We start from the raw sequence: 11,805 nt of genomic DNA, 5'->3' as shown, positions 1-11,805 counted from the left end.
CCGCGCCACGACGACAGCGGCCGAGGTGGCGGCACCCCCGCCGGGACCCGGCCCTCCCACCTACCGCGAGTAGGGGGGCTCACACTGGGATTTCTTTTTAATTTCATTTTTGCCAATCACACTATGTTCTGATTTTCCGGCCAATTTTAAGTAGCTGATGTTTTGTTTGGCTGCTGTTTTATTTGCTGTCAAAAAGGATTTGATGCAGAAACCATTTAAGCATGTATACAACCCATGGAGGGATTCATTTGACCTCATTATACTGCAATAAAGAAGAAATCCAGTTTGTTAAATATCACCGAACCGCATGCATTTCACATCAGATCATAAGAGTTATGCTTCAAAAGATTATTCCAGAAAGTGCTTGGAAAGACAGAATGGGTTAACTTTACTTGCCAGAAGGTGTTCTGACAAACACAGGAAAAGAGAGAGAGATGCAGCCCCCTTTAAGAGCAGAGCAACTGAAGAAAAAAGAGATTTATGCTTTTAATTAATGGCAATTAAACCATGCCTGTTGGCTTGGCCTATGGCAATTGTTCCCTGCAAAAAGGAGGCCGAGCTGGTGACAAGCATTTGAATCCGCTAAGTTCTGTCAAGGGAGCTGACTCTGCAGGCATCAAAACCAAACTAAATCAATAAAAGAATTAAACTTTTATAAATTGCATTTTGACAAGTATCAGATACCGTTAAGCTTTGATATTATGAATTCCTCGGAGGAGATGCAAACAAGAAGGGCCGCAGTTAGAGATCCAAACAATCAAAGAGGCTTGTTAACATGCGCTGTCAAATGCATCAGTGCTATTAATTACTACAAATTAATGTGACTCTCTCTTCCTCTGGTGATTGGAATAATAATCAGCTGGATTCATGGAATGAGCACAGAGAACATATGCAACCCTGCCAAAAATAATAATTTAAGAAACCAGGAGACATTTGCAATCTTTATGCTTACAGGCTTGATAATTTGCTTGTTGCTAGTGTGTCCCACTTTACCCCATCCTCCTGATTGCTGGGAACTGTCTCATCTGCATCCCAAACGGACACGCTCTCACTCCCTGGCTGCAGCAGCACTTGCCCTGATGATGAAGTCTTTCTCCTCTTCCGCAGAGCTTTGAAGGCAGAAGGACACACAGCCAAACATCTCACCCTGGCCAGCCAGGCAGCACTATGGCCCTTGCTGTGGCCACAGCCCCTTCCCTGTAGCTGTGGCTGCCCACAGACCCCTCTGATACTTCAGCTCCTGCACCCCACAGGAAAACATATACTGGAAAAGAGAATGGTATATTTGCCACATGTGGAGGAGGCAAGGAGAAAATAAAACCACGGTGTATGTACATCTGTCAGCTCTGACCCTATTTCAGTAGCACAAAGTAGGAAAAACCACATTGTATTCTCTTAATCCAGTGAAATACCATTTCCAATGCTAGCACAGAAATAAGCCAACCCAGAAGGCACAGTAAAACCTTCCCATGAGAAGATTAACCATCCTTGAGATTTTGGTTTCTTCCTGTGCTCAAACAATGCCCTTGCTACTGCAATAGTTTCCAGCTCAAACTACCCCTTGCACAGGGCACAGCAGAGCTCTGAGCATCACTTCACTCTTCTGGTTTTACCACTACCACAAGATGCTATCTTGTCATAGCCTCTGCACTTAGAAAGAACCCCTCTAGCTATGGTGGACTTAAGAGAAGTGCTGTATTTTTCTCTACTCATACAACCAGGAAAAAGAGAGTTGGAGGTAGGGCTTTTGGGGGATATGAGAGTCTGAGATTCTGTGGCTTGGTGGTAAGTGATCACTCCAAATATATTATGCCCTTACTCAGGCCCAACTCTCTGCCTCGACAAAACCCACAGAGCAGTATGTGATGGCCATGGGAAGCAAAGTTTTCAGGCACCCTGCAACCAGGAGGCCAGGTTTGCTGGGGAGAGGCTTGGCTGTAACCCAGCTTGCAGGGAGATCTGAGGCAGCCAGTATGAATGCACATCAGAGTGGAGGAAATCCTGATCCAGGAACACCCTCATCCCACTGCTGCTGGAGGGCTCAAGCACTGTGCTTGAAGCCAGAGCTGAAGGCAGGGCTCGGGAAGAAGAGCAGATGTGCAAAGGAGAGAGAAGAAGCATAAAATTGATCTATGTAATTTTGTGTTCCCTTGAACACTGTAAATTAGAACATAGCCCAACCTTTGCCCAGGGGACAACGGGGATAAGCAGGGTGGCACACTTCTTACAGTCCTGAAATGGAAATGGGAGCAGAGGAAAAGAACAGGACAGTTGTGCCAGCCCTATGCAGTGCATGGGAGAGCTTCAAGGCCCTTTGCTTGAATGCACCAGGGTCAGTCTTCGTCTCTATATGACTCTTTCTACAGACCAATAAATCAATTTCCCTGGACCAGGTGGGTAGAATAGCAGATTTCTCAATCAAGTAAGAGTTAATGAGGCCTCAAATCTCTTACCACCCAACATCCACTTCTTTCCAAGAAGAGCCGTGTCTCAGCCCCACATGTGCCGTACAGATCTCTGTAGTCACACACCACAGAAATGCAGCACATCCATCTTGCAAGCAGGAAGCAAGGGCTGAGCAGAGCCCCTGCTTCTCAGCAAAAGCAGGTTCTCTGACAGGTACCCCACTAATGCAGGATAGCAGGCACCATGATGGAACTGAAGGACAGTTTCTGAGTACAGTGAGATGAATTAATATGACACCATCTGGCAGCAGTTTTTCATTTCTGACAATATTTAAAATATAATTTGAGCTCAGGCAGTGATAAATAGGTCTCAGATCTCACCTGACTTCAGTAACCTCTTGACCTAGGCATATTGAGTCATTTATCTGAAGCTGTAGATTCCAATATTTTGTTGCTATATCTAATCTAAATAGACTTCTGGCCGCTACCCTTATTTACCCTTACCCTACCAGGGCCGCACCCTGGTAATCCTGGATTGATCCTGTTGAAGAAAGTGGAAGCAATGACATCTCTGTCTGTCTTTCATCAAACACATGATGAAAGTTGATCATATTTAAGCATGTTCTCCCAGCTGAAATCAGTAACAGAAAAAAAGCCATGATGCATTAGTGTTCTCAAACATCTAATGGTGGAGTGGAGAGGGGCATTTTACTATTACTGTTACAATTATTTCCTTTAAAACCTTAGTTTTAATTCTCTCGGTCTGAGCGTCACTTGCAATGGCTTTGGCATGTGTATATGTATCTAGGCATGTATGTACACATGTAGATGCTTGAGTCTCTATGCAAATAAATAAACCCTTTAGACAGAACAGCATGACAGCAAAAACTTTCAGATAAAAACATGGTGTGAAAATGTAGGATGTCTCTTCTCTTTAGGTTCTATGGCAAATGCAAAGGAAATTTATTGCTTCAAATACGTGCAATCATTTTTATCTGATTACCTGTAGATGTTCTGTATGGCTCTGTGTAGGAGACAGTACATCCTCTGTCCCCTGCAGACATCCCACTTTATTATAAGCTTACTTCCATTTTTTCACATATCTTTATGAGTTTGAAGGAGCTGCTTAGAATTTGTCACTTATTTTTAACAATATAATTTTCTTTGGAAGGAATATTCCTGCTAAGCTTGACATGTGATATTTAATCACATATTGACCACTCAGGATTATTTTAATGCTTCCTGTCAGTTCCAGTACAGCAGGCAGAGTTCAAGCAACACATTTGCCTGGAGTTCAGTATTCATTTAAATCAAATTTGTCAGCTTTCAATTTTTTTAAATGTAATATTTTATTTTTATTAAATGCAAGTTAATAATGCCTTGTCAGACCAAGGGCATATTTTAATGTGAACTCAGATGTTAAGTGAAATTGGAGTAATAACACCCTGCTAATAGACTCATATAATCATCTTTATGCCAGCATCTCAACCTAACACAAACATGCGCTGGCTTTGTGTTCAGTTGTCTCAGGGAGTGTTTCCAGATGCATAAAACACCCGCACACAAACACACACACATCCTTTAAATGCATGTGCTCCTGGGGTGGGTGCCTGTGATGCTTGTGTATATTTCTTAAAGATTTCCACGTGCTCTTTTTTCCTCTTCATAAAGCATCGGTCTTGACTGGTGACATAACAGCCTTTGTTATTAATGCTGTCTCTTTATCATGGAAAATAAAAGATGAAGCTGAGATCTATAGTGACTTGATTTGGGTTTTTCCTGACAATATTTATGTATGCAATTGTAAATACAGCTTTTCTACAGAGAAGTGCATACATGCCCACCATACGTGCAACCTTGGGTATGTCTGGCTGCACCAATGTTAGACACATGCATGCACATGCATATAAAGCATTTAGGCAGAGAGTTTGTCTGTTCACACTGTATGATACGCACCCACACACGACAGGTAAACCTCCGCAGTATTTATCTTTGCTTGAGTGAAGAATTATCACTCTTCTTGCTCACAAAGACAAATGTAGCAATGAGCAGCTGTTGCAAGTTAGAAGGTAAGAGATGGATGGAGACTGATCCAGCCTTCTAAACATACTGTAAACCACAGCACTGTAAAGAAACAGTGTCACAGAGGGTGATAAAGCATTGCGTCCTTACCAAGCATTTCTCAGAAGCAGGACAAACCCAGGTCCCCACGCTGCAACTGTGGGCTCCAGAGCCATTCAGCTGCCATGCCTTGCTGGGGGAGGGTAATGGCACCTTATGCCTTTCAGCCCTTAAATCACCGGCTCTGAAGGGGCACAGGTCAGCCGTGGCAGAGCCATCCCTGCCTGGCAGCTGTGCTGCTGCGGTGGCGGCGGGGCCGTGGCCTGCGTGGCCGGGTCACACAGGTGTCCCCATCGCCTGCTGCCTGTGCAACTGACACTAATTGGCACCCTTGTCAGCCCGGGGCGATGGCACAGAGAGGGACACGCTCCTCTCACCAGGGCACCCACGTCCCAGGCCAGGGCTGGAGCTCGTTATCCCATGCAGGAGAAACCTGCGCCCTGCCTCCCAGGAAAGCCATGCTCCAGCGCTTCCCACAGCCACAAATGCAATTCCAGTAATGGTGAAGGGGAGGACAGAGATGCACTGAGGTTAAGCAATGTTTTCCAGTGGCATCTGAGAGGAGAGAATGGTCACCACTATACAGAGAGAATGCAAGGCTGTGAGGAGGGTCAGGACCATGGAATTGGGAGGTTTTAATTTAAAAGTACCCAGAGGATGTTCCAAGACTAATCCAGGCACCCAAGACACTTGTGTCCAAGACTGATCTCATGGGCTGAAAAGAGCCATGGAAAGGTTTTAAGAACAAAGGATGTGGTTTCTCCACAGGTTTGCATAAGTTTCTGAACATGTCTTCCCTGCCTCTGAGGAAGGAGGTCCAGTGTCATTTCCCCAGGCAGCTCTGGAGAGCTATCTTCAGTTTTCAACCCATCCCTGGTAGAAAGTGTGAGAGAGAAGGAGCCATAACACCCATTCTCTCCCATGAGGAAAGTTTCCCCCCAGGCCCCAGGGAGCCCCCCAGTGCAGAGCAGCAAAATTGTCCCTTCACCACTCAACTGAGCAGGAAAGCAAAGCAGCCCCTGTCCCAGGGGTGAGAGAGGAACAAGTCAAGCATATTTGAAATGGAGACATTTGTTTTTCCTATGCTCACCTCCACCAAACAAGCACACGGCAGCAAGCAGAGGTATTGAGCTTTCCTTCCCAGCTTTCTCTCCTCTGCCAAGGGCAGCAGCACAGATGCCCTGTGCATGTTCTGGGGTATCCCACATCTCTGCAGGAACAAGTAGGTTCATACTTCCCACAGCCTCCACTGAAAGCCAGGGGTATAGGCAAAACCCCCTCCAGCAGGAAGCTCAACTATCTGGGGGTTAAAGATGCATCTCTGGCATCTCTGGCACTATTTTCTTATACTTTACTTTTAATTGCATCTATTTTTAAAAATCCCTATAGGGCATACAGAAAACCCGCATGCAATATCCAACTCCCTGCATGAACCCGGATCCCGTGAGCCTCTGTAGCCCTGGCTTTCCCCAGTTTAAGGGTATTTCAGTTGTTGTTCTTTCCACCACCCTGGGCTAACCTTCCCACCCAGTGCCACCCCCAGTACAGGGGTCAGGCCTTAATACCCCCTTCAGTGGGTTTTCCAACAGATCCCTTCTGATCTCCAGAGTGGTGTGAGGATCCTTTTTCCAAGGCCACGTCCATCGTGGCCAGTGTTTGGGAGTTGCTGGCTGGATCCCAGTTGGTGCTGGGGGTGGACCAGGGATAAGCCAACAGAGAGGGCATCTCAGGACTCTCTCAGAGACAGAAACCGGCATCCTGTAATGGGAAAGAAAGGGTGCTGAAAATGTGCATCAGGGTACAAAGTTTTTATTCTGCCTCTACTCTTTGGTACCTGAGAACAGCAATGCCTCAGGCAGACGTGGATTGGGCTGCAGCCAAACCTGTGCCCACAAGCTCTAGGGCAGGGCAGGAAGGGCAGTGGGACTCCTGCCGCTGCCACTGCTGGTGGGCAGTGGCACATGTGATAATGCTCCACTAACAGGCACATGTGATGATGCTCCACTAGCAGTTTCTCAGGCTTCACTGCTCTCTGAAAGCCAGAAATGAGAGCGCTTTGCAGAGGAAAGAAGAAGCTGCACCTCTTGTCACACAGCTCAGCTCCATCTACCACCAGGGAGAACACTTCCCACCGTGCCTTCCCATGGAGAGAGAAGAAACCCCTGGAAGACTCTTGTACTCTTCCTGACTGCTTCTCCCCCTGGAGAGTTTTCTAAGTAGTAAGACATTGCAACTGTATTTCCAGGCCTTGCTTACACATCCATCCTGCTGTCCTGGAGCAGAACTTCCCATCATTGAATGCATACCTCTCCCACCCCACTCTGATGCCCCAGATGGATCTCAGTGAGAGCAGTCAGAGTTAATGCTGTTATCTCATCATAAATCTGGTGTAACAGAAAATCAGCCCAAAGAGGTTCACATCCATTTATATGTTCATTCAGACTGTCCAGACACAATAAGTCTGTCATGATCAAAAATGCAATAATGTGGCAATAAGGCATGTGTATTAATTATAACTGCAGTGCAAACATGAGCTAGTTTACATAAGAGTAATTAAAATCACAATTGACCTTTTGCAGAAACATACGATTATGCTTAATTCTAGCCACTAGCATTCAAGACTTTTATTTAAATGGTATTCCTAATTCATAATTATATCTTTTTTGAAAATAATTTTTATGGTAAACTGAAAATTACTTGTATCCTGTGTCTTTGTTCTTTATACAAACACACTCATATTCTCAGGAAAATGGTCTAATATGCAAGAGCAGATTAAAAAATATACATTAATTCTAAAACAACTTGAATTTTCATCTGTAAAGCAGTTACTCCTTATCTAAGAATGAACAAATAACAGCCAGTCATGTGAGACTCTTATCTATTTACTTCTCAGTTCTTTTGTACTATTTATTGTTTCTTGCATCAGTCAGAGAAATCCCATTTTAATGAAGAACATATATTTCATATCATATCACTGCCTTTCATGATTCCAGCACCCTACAAGGCAGCAGTAGCCTTAGGGGTCAGGAAGAGGCAACCAAAGCAACATCAGGAAAAACTACTGCAGGAGGAAAATGGGGAATTGTCCCTTCATTTTTAGGTGCCTTTAAAGTCCATGGGTCATTTTGCAAGTCCTTCTCCATGCCAGGATGTCTGGCAAGAAAATAAGCTCGATTTTGAGGGAAGGGCTTGGAGGGGTCTGTTGGAGAGCAGGAATGTTTTGCATGAGCGGGGACAGCTGGGGCAAGCCCACCATTTGCAAACGTGCCTGTGGTTATACTTTCAATAGGTGGCACTTATGAATAATAATATGCATAATCTATCTTGTGCCCAGGCAGGAGAGAAAACATAAGTGGACAAGCCTGAAGGCATGGCCATCTATTAAAGGTTGCTTGGGAATTCTCTGCAGAGTTAGGGCAAAACTGTGCTGCTAAACATAGCTGGGGGATTTGCATGTTTAAGAAAAGAGGACTAATTGAAAACCTCTCTCTTCTGGATGAGTGATTTACATTTCTTACAGATCAAATTACAGAAGGTGAAATACAGTTTTGCCCTTTTGTTGTTTATTTGATTGCAAGCTTTCATTGCTAGCTTTCCTTTTTATTAAAGAGCTTCAATGCAGACTTCAGGAAAAAGCCCAAATTCCCAAGCCATGATAAGCACCTAAATCCTAAACCCTGCAGAAATTCACAATCCTGCTTTGTTCTGTGGCCATTTGTAGACATCTTGAATTAAGCACACATGGCTCAGGATCTTAGTAATTAAGTATAAAAATAATAAGAAAATTGCAAAACCACACACACTCTCTTCTACCTATCACTGCAAATGTAATGCATATCTTTTCCCATCAACAGCAAGGACTGTAAAACATAAGGGAAAGACATATTTGATTTTGAAGTAGCCCAAGACATAATGAGGTAAGCATCTTGGACTTTCCCAGAGAAATATCCATCAGGCTGACCTTTATTTTCCATTTGTTTCTATAAAGCCTCATCTGCTTTCTTTTAAAAGAAAGAAAAGAAAATTGTATTCTTTAAAAAGAAGAAATAAGTGTCTAATTTTGGTGAATACACTTCCTTTGCACTGCAAACCAGCCACTGTCCCAGTCCCCAGGGTATTTCCATTCCCCAGGGACTATGGGAAATTACTTCTGCTCCCAGTGAGATAACCTAGCCCAGGAAAGGGCTCCCACCAGCTCAGAAACAAGGCTGGTATGGAGCTGAGGAAAGAGCTTCAGAAAACCCAGCATTTTATCTGTGGGCCGGGGAAGAAGAGCAGATGAGGAGGAGCTCTTCCATGAGATGTCAACTTGCCTTCAGCAGGAGAAAGTCTGTAGCTGGGGACACCACTAACACGATGCTCATTAGAGATGTGATGCTGAGAATACTCCCATCAGTAGGAGATTTCTGGATGTGTGGCTCAGCTGATGGCTCACTCCAGCAGTGACAGCACCTTGGCAAACAACAGGGACTCAAGTCACCTCTGGGGCAGGAGACCCAGACTCACCACTTATTTATCACACCTCAAACAACCCAGCTGCAGAAGCGTATCAGAGTGCTGGTATTTTAATTGAAGATGGCTGTACGAGCGGCAGAGAACCTCATCACCTCAGTGTTGATAATAGGTAGTGGGAAAGAGGGAGGGTGGCAGCAAATCACAGATAGTGGTTTTCTAAGTCCACATACACAAGAGGGAGAACACAATGAAAATTGGAGAAAACACTCAAGTATAAAGCATCGAACATTTCAACTGCAGTCCTGCTGCTTAGGCCAAGAAAAAACAAACCTACTGGCATGGGGAGAAAACACATCTCTGGATTTTGATAAAGCTATGAGAGGCTATTTGGAGGATGAATTCCCTGGGCCAGTTAAAAGTGGTTGTGCTCTGCTGAAATAAAATCCACTCTGAGATTTAGTACAGCAAGTTCTCAGAAGATGCCGTAGTGGGTGAGACGGCAGCCCAGGCGTTTCCCACACTCTACCTCTGGGTGTTCCAGAAAAGCAAAATTAAGTGCTGAGAAGAGGGGGGAATGCAAGAGGAATCCAATATCAGGCTTTCTGCTGGCTTCACTGCTGCTAATTGTCTCCATACATGTGAACTGGGTGTAAAATGTTCCCACATCAGAGCTGTAGTTGTGCCTAGGTGTAAATTACTACACAAGGTTCAAGGCAGCTCTCAGCCATGTCCAAGCTGCCTAATTAGCAGTTGTTAGTGTGGCGGAGCTATAAAGTGCTAATATTCAAATGTTATGACTGTGACGCCTCTTGCCAAAATCCATAAAGTGTTTGGAAGCTGGCTAGTGTTACTGACTAAACTCTCTCTTCCCTCTCAAGCAGAGGATCAAAGGGAGCCATGCTAATTAACCTCTCCTTTTAGAGCATCTATGGTGAAAATGTGATGCTGCACCAGGGCTGCTGCCACAGCAGTGCCCGGCCCTGACAGGAGATGCTGCAAGAGCAGAGCTTTTGCTTTCTGTCTCACAAAAGGCAGCCCCCTCATTTGGGTATTGCTGTTCTGTCTGGCAAAGATGAAAAACCAAATATTTTTTGTAAAACTGTTATTTTAAAACTAAGCCCTTCGACTCACACAGTCAACCTCTAAAACAAGGCCTACAGGACTGGAGAAAAGCACTCATGTAACATATAGTACTTGACATTGCCTATGGCTAAATATAGGGAACAAGATGTTCTCTGTGGCCATACCAAGCTTCCTTAGTCATATACACTTTAATCTAAGCCCTGCTACAGGGAGAGATCCCTGGCCCCATTCTCCCTTCTGAGCAACGACAGCAGGGCGAGTACAATGTGCGTCCACTGAAGCATGGCCAACGCGACACCAAAGCTCAGCTCTGTGCAGATCAACCCAGTCAGGCAGGAGCATGCCCTTGGTGCAGCTAATTTCAGAGTTATTTTCTATGGTTAGCATCAAAGACATTTTCTATTGCATGCATGCATGAAATTATGGCTCACTAATTCCATAAATGGCAGAGTGCATATCTGACCCTCTTCTCCCCCAAATCCCCTGAAAATCTATGTGTTGTACCCAGCCAGCAGAGCCCGTGGTGCAGAGACAGCCCTACCCTGGCCACAGCATCTCCTGGAGGAGAGGGCCACGAGAAAGGAGCTGCTTGAGGATGCTCACTATGGGCCCATCTTCCCCAGGGAGGTGGTCCCAGGAACCCAGATAGGGCCTGTGAACCCACAGGGATTCAGTCCAATCCACCCACAGTGATGCTGACACTGAATCTCCTGAGCTTGCAGCCATCTGCAGAAGTTGTTGGCATCATCATCCATGCTTTGCCACTGGAAAAGGGACCTCCCAGAGGTAGGACAGCTTTCCCCAGGTACAACAGTAGCAGACCTAGGCAAAACAGCTCCATTTATTCTATCTGTGGAACACACAACCTCCTTCAGCCAGCCAAATTCTCAGGAGATATTATCTTCATTTTATATCACCTTTACAGCACTTTTTAAACCCCCAAAGACTCATACTTGAAACACACACAGTAACTTGACTAACAGACCTGGGTTTGCCAACACAGCTTGATCCAAGTCCACACACACACAGAGAAACCCCACTGAACTCTGGGTCTGGCCTCACACAAAGGTGGAAAAGAAGGGCCTTGCTCACCCAGCACCACCTTCTGCCCACAGCAGCTGAGAGATCTCCAGTGTCAGGTTCAGCAGATGAGAGCATGGGGCTGGAAACCTCACATCACTCTCTGAAAAAAAATCCCATTAAAAAGTGAGTTTTCCCAGGGAAAAAGAAAACAAACAAAAAACCCCCCAAAAAACCCCAAAAAATAAGCACAAAAAAACCCCCAAAACAAAATGAAAAAACCCCTACCAAAACAAACAAATAAACCCAAAATCTTATCAAAAGCAGTAGAGCTTCTCAGCAAGATGGGCACTGGCAGAGCTGGGCTTGGTCACACCACATGGAAGGGAAGTCCCTGGGACTGAGAAGCAAATGGATGTCTGCAGCACAGCATAAATTACTATGACAGTTGCTGCTTTTTCAGTGAAATCAAACCCCAGTCACCCGCTTTCAAAAGCAGAAACTTCACAGATGCACTACAGGATATTTCATTACTAAATATTTTGAATTTTCAACACGAGAAATATTGCCTAGCACTAGTTGCATTATTTGCTTCATAGGGAAGGGATTAACATTCCTGAGGCTCAGAAAAGAGACATATATACCACCAAAGCAAGAAAATATTATTATTTCTTTGTTTTCACAGGTCCTCATGCAGGCAACTGCAGGTCTTGGAGATACT

At 44.8% G+C, this 11,805-nt stretch overlaps 2 long non-coding RNA genes across 2 annotated transcripts; both read right to left on the bottom strand.

Moving 5' to 3' along the window:
* Window positions 1-158: 158 nt before the first annotated feature.
* Window positions 159-2,899, bottom strand: LOC137479411 (uncharacterized). Its single transcript, XR_011002222.1, has 2 exons — window positions 2,787-2,899; window positions 159-1,109 (listed from the first exon to the last, which is right to left on the bottom strand). It is a non-coding gene; the product is annotated as an uncharacterized lncRNA (long non-coding RNA).
* Window positions 2,900-4,348: 1,449 nt separating this feature from the next.
* LOC137478974 (uncharacterized) lies at window positions 4,349-5,847 on the bottom strand. The gene is made up of 3 exons (XR_011001915.1): window positions 5,617-5,847; window positions 5,177-5,329; window positions 4,349-4,514 (listed from the first exon to the last, which is right to left on the bottom strand). It is a non-coding gene; the product is annotated as an uncharacterized lncRNA (long non-coding RNA).
* Between the last annotated feature and the right edge of the window lie 5,958 nt (window positions 5,848-11,805).

This window comes from Anomalospiza imberbis, chromosome 9 (genome assembly GCF_031753505.1).
Source record: "Anomalospiza imberbis isolate Cuckoo-Finch-1a 21T00152 chromosome 9, ASM3175350v1, whole genome shotgun sequence".
NCBI lineage: Eukaryota > Metazoa > Chordata > Aves > Passeriformes > Viduidae > Anomalospiza > Anomalospiza imberbis.
Note: the sequence above shows the minus strand (reverse complement) of the source record. Positions and strands in the feature narration are given on the sequence as shown.